The following is a 9,060-nucleotide window of genomic DNA, read 5'->3' as shown; positions in this document are numbered from 1 at the left end:
CGAAAAGAAGTATAGAGGTATGATTGAAAGTTTACTTTATTTAACTGCCAGTAGGCCTGATATCATGTTTGCTGTATGCTTATGTGCTCGATTTCAATCCTGTCGAAAGGAATCACACTTGAATGCGGTAAAAAGAGTTCTTAGATATCTTAAAGGAACCTTAAATTTTGGCTTGTGGTATCCAAAATGTCATGAACTTCTTTTATGTAGATTCTCTGATGCTGACTTTGGTGGTTGTAAAATAGATAGAAAAAGTACTACTGGTATATGCAACTTTCTTGGAAATTGCTTAGTATCTTGGTTTAGTAAAAAACAAAATACTATCTCATTGTCCACTACTGAAGCTGAATATGTTGCTGCTGGTGCTTGTTGTACTCAATTGTTATGGATGAAAAATACATTGAATGATTTTGGTTTAGTATATGAATGTGTATCTATGTACTGTGACAACACTAGTGCAATTAATCTGACAAAAAATCCCATTCAACACTCTAGGACTAAGCACATAGATATAAAGTATCATTTCATTCGCGATCTTGTCTCCAAGGGGGTAATCTGTGCTCAGTTCGTTTGTTCTAAAGATCAAATCGCTGATATCCTCACAAAAGCTCTTCCATTGGATCAATTTGTGTTCTTGAGAACAAAACTGGGCATTTCAGAAAAAATATTCTAAGTTCGTTCTTTATCAGACGTCCGATGAATTGGAACGGACGTCCAACAGTGTTCTTCGTCCCGTTTCAGAAAAGCACTGGTTCAGACGGTTGTGTCGGATGCTTCACTTCGTTCGGACGTCCGACACTCAAAAAATTGAGCCTCATAAAGCAGTTATCCATCTTCCTCAGTTCATTTTCCTCCACGGTCTCAGATGCAACCTTTCAGTTTCCTCTCAGATTTAAAATTCAAATTCCTCTCTCCTCAAATCAAGTTCCAAGAAATTGACTCAACCAACGCCATTACACCTCTATTGCCCGTTAACCACCCATAAAAATCACTCCTAACCCCCAACTACCCCATAGTTCCCAATTCACATGTGATACCCTAACTTCTCATAACTCTCTCCTTGCGGCATTTCAGTGCATTCTCCTTTGCTCATACTGCATTCTTGCTCTATACACCACGTTCTGCATCAAACACACATCCATATTGCATCATGGTTAGAATCAGAGGAGGATCTACTAGTGCCGGACGAGTTTTTAGACTTAGAGATGAGGACATTGAAATTGTGGAACCGTCTACCAAAGCACCTAAAAAGAAGATTGTGACCCGTGGTGGTAAGGTGAAGCAAACTGCCCAAAGAAAATGGGTTTCTCCAACTGCTGAACCATCTGATAAGCAGATGGAAGAGCAGAACTCTGAAGGAAACACAGTTGGTGGAAACGAGGAACCAGAACGGGCTACGCACGATGATGAAACTGTCACAAGGAATCTGGTAAAAGAAAAAGAACTGCAAAAAGGAAGAGCACTCCCCAATCCAAGAAAAAGCAATCTGTTGATCCCTCTGATGATCAGCAGAATGAAGGAAACATTGCTGAAAATCAGCAAACACCTGAACCCTCCACCAGAAAATCTCCAAGGACAAGGACTGAGACTCAAAGTGTTGGGTCATCTGCCACACAAACCTCAAAAAGGAAACATTCTGGGAAGGATGTGACGGCCCCACCTCCCCCTAAGGCGAACCAGAGGGTTTGGCGGGTCGCCTGTCCAGCTCTCACCAGGACTAACGATGCAGACTAGAACTATCTATTGCGATCCGGAACTTACAAACGAGCGTAAACAAGTCAAAATGGTAAAATAACCCAAAATAAAAAAAATGAATGAAATCCGGAGTCGGCCATGAATAGTAACCGACCCGTCAGAACCCAACCGAAATAGCTAACAAACATTCACATCTGAACTTTAGCGTTTACAAATCAAAATGACATACAAAAGTTTTCAAAAGTTAATATATATACACGGTTTGCCAAATCAAAAGAGAAAATGCCCCAAAAGTATATTTAGGATTTTAATACATGAGCTATACAAAAGATATGTTCAACTAGCTCAATTTGGCAGCCTTTTGTCAAATCCAGCCCAAAGGTGTTTATTTTCCTGTAAGGAAAACAAAAGGGAACAGAAAGGGGTGAGCTTGCGCTCAATGAGGTACCAAACAGATAGCAATAAAATCATGGCATTTCACGTTTAGCAAATCAAGTACACATGCCAGATGTAAAGCAAAGGAACCAATGATTCAAATCAGAAGGATACGGGTGACTCTCAGGAGCCAAATTTCCAGCGCAGTACTTGATCCAAACCAGTTGACTCTCCGTCAACGTATATAGAACCAACGCGTCCGTAGACCCCTCTTCACACCGAATTCCGTCCACCAAACACCCCTTTACCGGGCCCGCTCACCTCAATAGAAACAGAAATGGTAATACTCAAGTATACCGGAATCAAGGGTCTCAATACCCAAAAATCCCCGAACAGACTACCGTTGTTCGTTATCTAATCGTCCAGGCCCTTGCCAGCTCGACTCGAATAACTTAGCCACAGGATTTGAGCTCATAGGTCACAGAAAGGTCGTTGGACTCAAGCTTCCAAATGACGTCAGAACAGATACAGATCCAGATACAGATAACAGATACAGATACAGATACAAATACAGATAGCAGATTCAGATACGCGTTCAAAATTGGCATATGAACAGACCAGAGATCGAGTGTGATAAAGTACACCCTCGCCTCCATTTTATCAAAACAGTATTTGGCTTCAATAGTCATAAATCAAGTATTCAGATATTCAGATATTTCACATAACGGGTAGCAGGTAGTGGAACACTCACCGGCTCAACTTCAAAAGTTTTCACTTCAGATTGGCCTTAATCGCCAAGAAACCCTAAAATAATCAAAATAAACCAATTGAAGGTTTCACTTCCAGAATCGAGTAAACAGAATGCAAATGTGAGGCTCGACTACTAGTCGTATGCCTCGCCAAATAATTACTAATGCAAGGGTGCAAAACATGATTTTTGGGAACAAAAAGGTAACATGAAGACCTAGGTTCAACAACCCAAAAGCCCTTCATTTCTACCAAAAGGCAAATCCAACTTAAAGGAACCAAACGGCCTAGAAAATCGGGCAGCACTCCCCCTATATTTGCTAACTTTCCAGCCATCATGGCTTCATAATTTCCTCAAATCAGTCCCAACATCTCACACAAAAGTCATCTCATTTCCCAAAAGCCGTTCACTAGGCTCAAAGTAGTACAAGTACAAAAGTTAGTTAGGAAATGACCGGAATAAGAGTAAGCCTTAAACATGTAAACAAGTACAATGAGACTCGATAACGAATCATAAATCAATGCCAAATATGACCCCAACAGGGTTCCATAAACATATACAAACATTAGAGAAAATCAGAAAATTCGGAAATGCAATTAGCTTTGGCCTTGAAAAAACAGTTTTTGACCTCTGCTTGCGGTAATGGCACCAAATGCCCTAGAATTATCGGATGAAGGTGTAAGATCCACCATTTCGAAGCTAAAAGACAAGGCTACAACATCGCAGAAGGTCACTCAACCCAGTTTTGAGTGAAAACAGGTCAAAAATGCAAGGTACCACATCAAAAACGTAAAACAGATTCACCAAAACGCATTCTAGCGGAAACATCATAACTCAGGCTCTACAAGTCCAAATCCAGAAATTCCAAAACCATCTGAAATCTAAGAAACAGGGCTAAATTTCATCAGAAGGCCTCAACAACCAATTCGGAAGCAATCCAGACCAAAACAACCAATTACAGAAGCAAATCCCAATTTCGGGTAAAACCAGAACGGCAATAGTAATTTCGACTTATCTCATTCTACACTACTCCGATTGATCTGAAATTTTGTAGGAACCTCTAAAATGTCATTCCCTACAACTTTCATGTTTTAAGCCAAGGCCAATTCGGCCTCTATCTATTACCTAAAATTTCGGACAGAATGAAGAACCAAGGAACCCTAATTTTCCAGATTTCTTCCAAAACAGAAATTACTTGCAATCTTCCACTTTTTCCACCTTCTAGAATCATTATATACCATTTCCAATCATCATATATAGCCACACAATCATGTTCATATTAAAACAGAAAAATCCCCAAAAATTACAAAAGTTCATCAATTCAACCAAAAATCACAATATATTCCGTAAAGTGGCACCTTATACCACCACTAAGCATCAATTAAGCATCATTAGAGGGAGGAGAGTGGTACATCATGACTTACCTTTAAAACAAGAGAGAGAGAGCTATGGGTCACCTTAACCTTCCAAATAACTTCACCAATCACCTCAAAATCACTAAGTGGAGAGGTTTTATGGAGTGATTTGAAATTGTATCGGTTTAATTTGAAGATTGGAGCAAGATTATGAGGTAGGAAGTTGGAGGATTTTGTTCTTCTCTTGAGCAAGAGGTTCGGCCACAAGCTTGTAAGAAATGGAAGATATTTGGTCAATTTTTGGTTTTATTTAGTAATTGGTAAAAGGTTGAATAGTAAGTCAAAACAAGATTTAATCATATGGTGACACATGTCACCTTCATTAATTACTTGCCTAACTTTTTGTCTCTCTCACACCAACCACTTGGTAACCTCTAAATATCTCATAACACCCGGTAAAATAATTCCAGTAGTCAAAACTTAATCTAGTTGACCGAATTTTGTCGAACTTTTCGCACTAGTGGGTCCCTCGTCCGGTATACGCTCTTAATTTCTCAAAATCCATTCGATACTAGAAAAATCATCTAAAAATTATATTTACTCATAAAATTTATCTAGAAAATTTTCCGAATACAGGAAGTGCAGAAAACAAATCATTGAAAATAAGAAAACCTAGAAATATAATAAAACCTAGAAATTGGAAAAATTACGGGTTCTCACACTCTCTCCCCCTTAAAGAAATTTCGCCCTCGAAATTTTCTCTTCAAAATTTAAAGTAACCAATGGCCTGTACCTTCTTTGTCGTCAGAGTCAGAAGAAACGAGGTTCTTCATTCCAGTCCCTTCTCCACCTGACGGTCCAGGGTCGGTTTTGGTTGGCTGCTGGGTTCCCTTCTTTTCGGGCACTAAACCCGGGCAATTAGCAATCAGATGCTCGGCACTCCCACAACACAGACATCTCCTCCCCTTTAACCAACAATCTGCTTCAATATGATTGGATTTTCTACAATAACTACAAATTATCACACCACCCGTTCCACGGCCCTTCTTAGCAAATGATCTACCAGCTTTACCCTTTTTCTTTGCATGGAAGATCTTCAGTTGTGGCCTTGCAGTTCCCGTCCTTTGAGCTTCCTCTGGCGTCCCCATAGAAGTATTACCTTGTGCCATTACTACGGTCTCCTTGGAAATCTCTTCGTATTTCCTCTTTAACTCCATGTTTTGGTGTAAGAGCTCAAGTTTCTCCGAATACTCTTGCTTCCATTGCCTTTCCTAGTACTCGGTCAGCCTCCTTTGAACCTCTATTTCATCTCGGAGAATCGAAATTTCCTGATACGGATCAACCCAATGTGTCATCTTACGGAAGTGCTGGAACTCGGGTACTAGCCTGTCAGGCAAAACAATGAGTCATAATACATTCCTAAGTACAAGTGGCATTCTCAGTCCTCGTCCAGTTATTGTTTCCCTTTTCTTCTCTTGATTCTTGGCCTCGCTTAGTTCCACGACCACGACCACGTCCACGACTGCATATTCCTTACATATATATATATTTATATTTTTTTCTCTCTTTTCTTTTTCCCCTTTCCCCAAGGTAATTCAACGCATAAATACAGTAAAGTGACAAAAGTAATCAAATTCTAGCACACCAATTACACCAATGACATATGCACATATAACACACCATGTATCAAGAAAACGGTTAATCAAATACACCAATACATGCCAAATTAGACAGATAATCCTATGCACAATACTCAAACCATTGTTATGTCATAGCGGTATCAAAGCAAATCAAGAGTAAAGGCGATATAGTCCCAGACCCAATTAAAATAACCCCGTCCGATCCCTCACGTCACTTACCATGCAAACTAGATATCCAATAACCTCATGGACTCATTCCAGCCAAACAAAGCCTATTCATGTTCCCAAAATGCAAATCTCACATACTTAACACCGTTTCAACTCTGGAGTACTCAGGCACAAGAATCCGAAATAAGACAATTCACCTCTCGAGTTGGCCAGTCCCAAGAGTAAATCATCTACAATCGAAATTCCTACCAGACGTACCTATCTATGGTCCTCAATTACCACGGAAAAGATTTAAGGCCTATAACATTCACAATTCAGAGCTTAGGCTCGAACGAGCACTTAATCCTTCATACCTATCCACCACTTAGTCCAGGCTCACTCCGCGCAGAGACCACGCGAAGCAGGCTCTGATACCACCTGTGACGGCCCCACCTCCCCCTAAGGCGAACCAGAGGGTTTGGCGGGTCGCCTGCCCAGCTCTCGCCAGGACTAACGATGCAGACTAGAACTATCTATTGCGATCCGGAACTTACAAACGAGCGTAAACAAGTCAAAATGGTAAAATAACCCAAAATAAAAAAAATGAATGAAATTCGGAGTAGGCCATGAATAGTAATCGACCCGTCAGAACCCAACCGAAATAGCTAACAAACATTCACATCTGAACTTTAGCGTTTACAAATCAAAATGACATACAAAAGTTTTCAAAAGTTAATATATATACACGGTTTGCCAAATCAAAAGAGAAAACGCCCCAAAAGTATATTTAGGATTTTAATACATGAGCTATACAAAAGATATGTTCAACTAGCTCAATTTGACAGCCTTTTGTCAAATCTAGTCCAAAGGTGTTTATTTTCCTGTAAGGAAAACAAAAGGGAACAGAAAGGGGTGAGCTTGCGCTCAATTAGGTACCAAACAGATAGCAATAAAATCATGGCATTTCACGTTTAGCAAATCAAGTACACATGCCAGATGTAAAGCAAAGGAACCAATGATTCAAATCAGAAGGATACGGGTGGCTCTCAGGAGCCAAATTTCCAGCGCAGTACTTGATCCAAACCAATTGACTCTCCGTCAACGTATATAGAACCAACGCGTCCGTAGACCCCTCTTCACACCGAATTCCGTCCACCAAACACCCCTTTACCGGGCCCGCTCACCTCAACAGAAATAGAAATGGTAATACTCGAGTATACCGGAATCAAGGGCCTCAATACCCAAAAATCCCCGAACAGACTACCGTGGTTCGTTATCTAATCGTCCAGGCCCTTGCCGGCCCGACTCGAATAACTTAGCCACAGGATTTGAGCTCATAGGTCACAGAAAAGTCGTTGGACTCAAGCTTCCAAACGACGTCAGAACAGATACAGATCCAGATACAGATACAGATAGCAGATAGCAGATTCAGATACGCGTTCAAAATTGGCATATGAACAGACCAGAGATCGAGTGTGATAAAGTACACCCTCGCCTCCATTTTATCAAAACAGTATTTGGCTTCAATAGTCATAAATCAAGTATTCAGATATTCAGATATTTCACATAATGGGTAGCAGGTAGTGGAACACTCACCGGCTCAACTTCAAAAGTTTTCACTTCAGATTGGCCTTAATCGCCAAGAAACCCTAAAATAATCAAAATAAACCAATTGAAGGTTTCACTTCCAGAATCGAGTAAACAGAATGCACATGTGAGGCTCGACTACTAGTCGTATACCTCGCCAAATAATTACTAATGTAAGGGTGCAAAACATGATTTTTGGGAACAAAAAGGTAACATGAAGACCTAGGTTCAACAACCCAAAAGCCCTTCATTTCTACCAAAAGGCAAATCCAACTTAAAGGAACCAAACGGCCTAGAAAATCGGGCAGCACTTCCCCTATATTTGCTAACTTTCCAGCCATCATGGCTTCATAATTTCCTCAAATCAGTCCCAACATCTCACACAAAAGTCATCTCATTTCCCAAAAGCCGTTCACTAGGTTCAAAGTAGTACAAGTACAAAAGTTAGCTAGGAAATGACCGGAATAAGAGTAAGCGTTAAACATGTAAACAAGTACAATGAGACTCGATAACGAATCATAAATCAATGCCAAATATGACCCCAATAGGGTTCCATAAACATATACAAACATTAGAGAAAACCAGAAAATTCGGAAATGCAATTAGCTTTGGCCTTGAAAAAACAGTTTTTGACCTCTTTTTGCGGTAATGGCACCAAATGCCCTAGAATTATCGGATGAAGGTGTAAGACCCACCATTTCGAAGCTAAAAGAAAGGGTTACAATATCACAGAAGGTCACTCAACCCAGTTTTGAGTGCAAACAGGTCAAAAATGCAAGGTACCACATCAAAAACGTAAAATAGATTCACCAAAACGCATTCTAGCGGAAACATCATAACTCAGGCTCTACAAGTCCAAATCCAGAAATTCCAAAACCAGCTGAAATCTAAGAAACAGGGATAAATTTCATCAGAAGGCCTCAACAACCAATTCGGAAGCAATCCAGACCAAAACAACCAATTACAGAAGCAAATCCCAATTTCGGGTAAAACCAGAACAGCAATAGTAATTTCGACTTATCTCATTCTACACAACTCCGATTGACCTGAAATTTTGTAGGCACATCTAAAATATCATTCCCTACAACTTTCATGTTTTAAGCCAAGGCTAATTCGGCCTCTATCTATGACCTAAAATTTCGGACAGAATGAAGAACCAAGGAACCCTAATTTTCCAGATTTCTTCCAAAACAGAAATTACTTGCAATCTTCCACTTTTTCCACCTTCTAGAATCATTATATACCATTTTCAATCATTATATATAGCCACACAATCATGTTCATATTAAAACAGAAAAATCCCCAAAAATTATAAAAGTTCATCAATTCAACCAAAAATCACAATATAATCCATAAAGTGGCACCTTATACCACCACTAAGCATCAATTAAGCATCATTAGAGGGAGGAGAGTGGTACATCATGACTTACCTTTAAAACAAGAGAGAGAGAGCTATGGGTCACCTTAACCTTCCAAATAACTTCACCAATCACCTCAAAATCACTAAGTGGAG

This window comes from Coffea arabica, chromosome 7c, assembly GCF_036785885.1.
Source record: "Coffea arabica cultivar ET-39 chromosome 7c, Coffea Arabica ET-39 HiFi, whole genome shotgun sequence".
In the NCBI taxonomy this organism is placed as follows: Eukaryota; Viridiplantae; Streptophyta; class Magnoliopsida; order Gentianales; family Rubiaceae; genus Coffea; species Coffea arabica.
Note: the sequence above shows the minus strand (reverse complement) of the source record.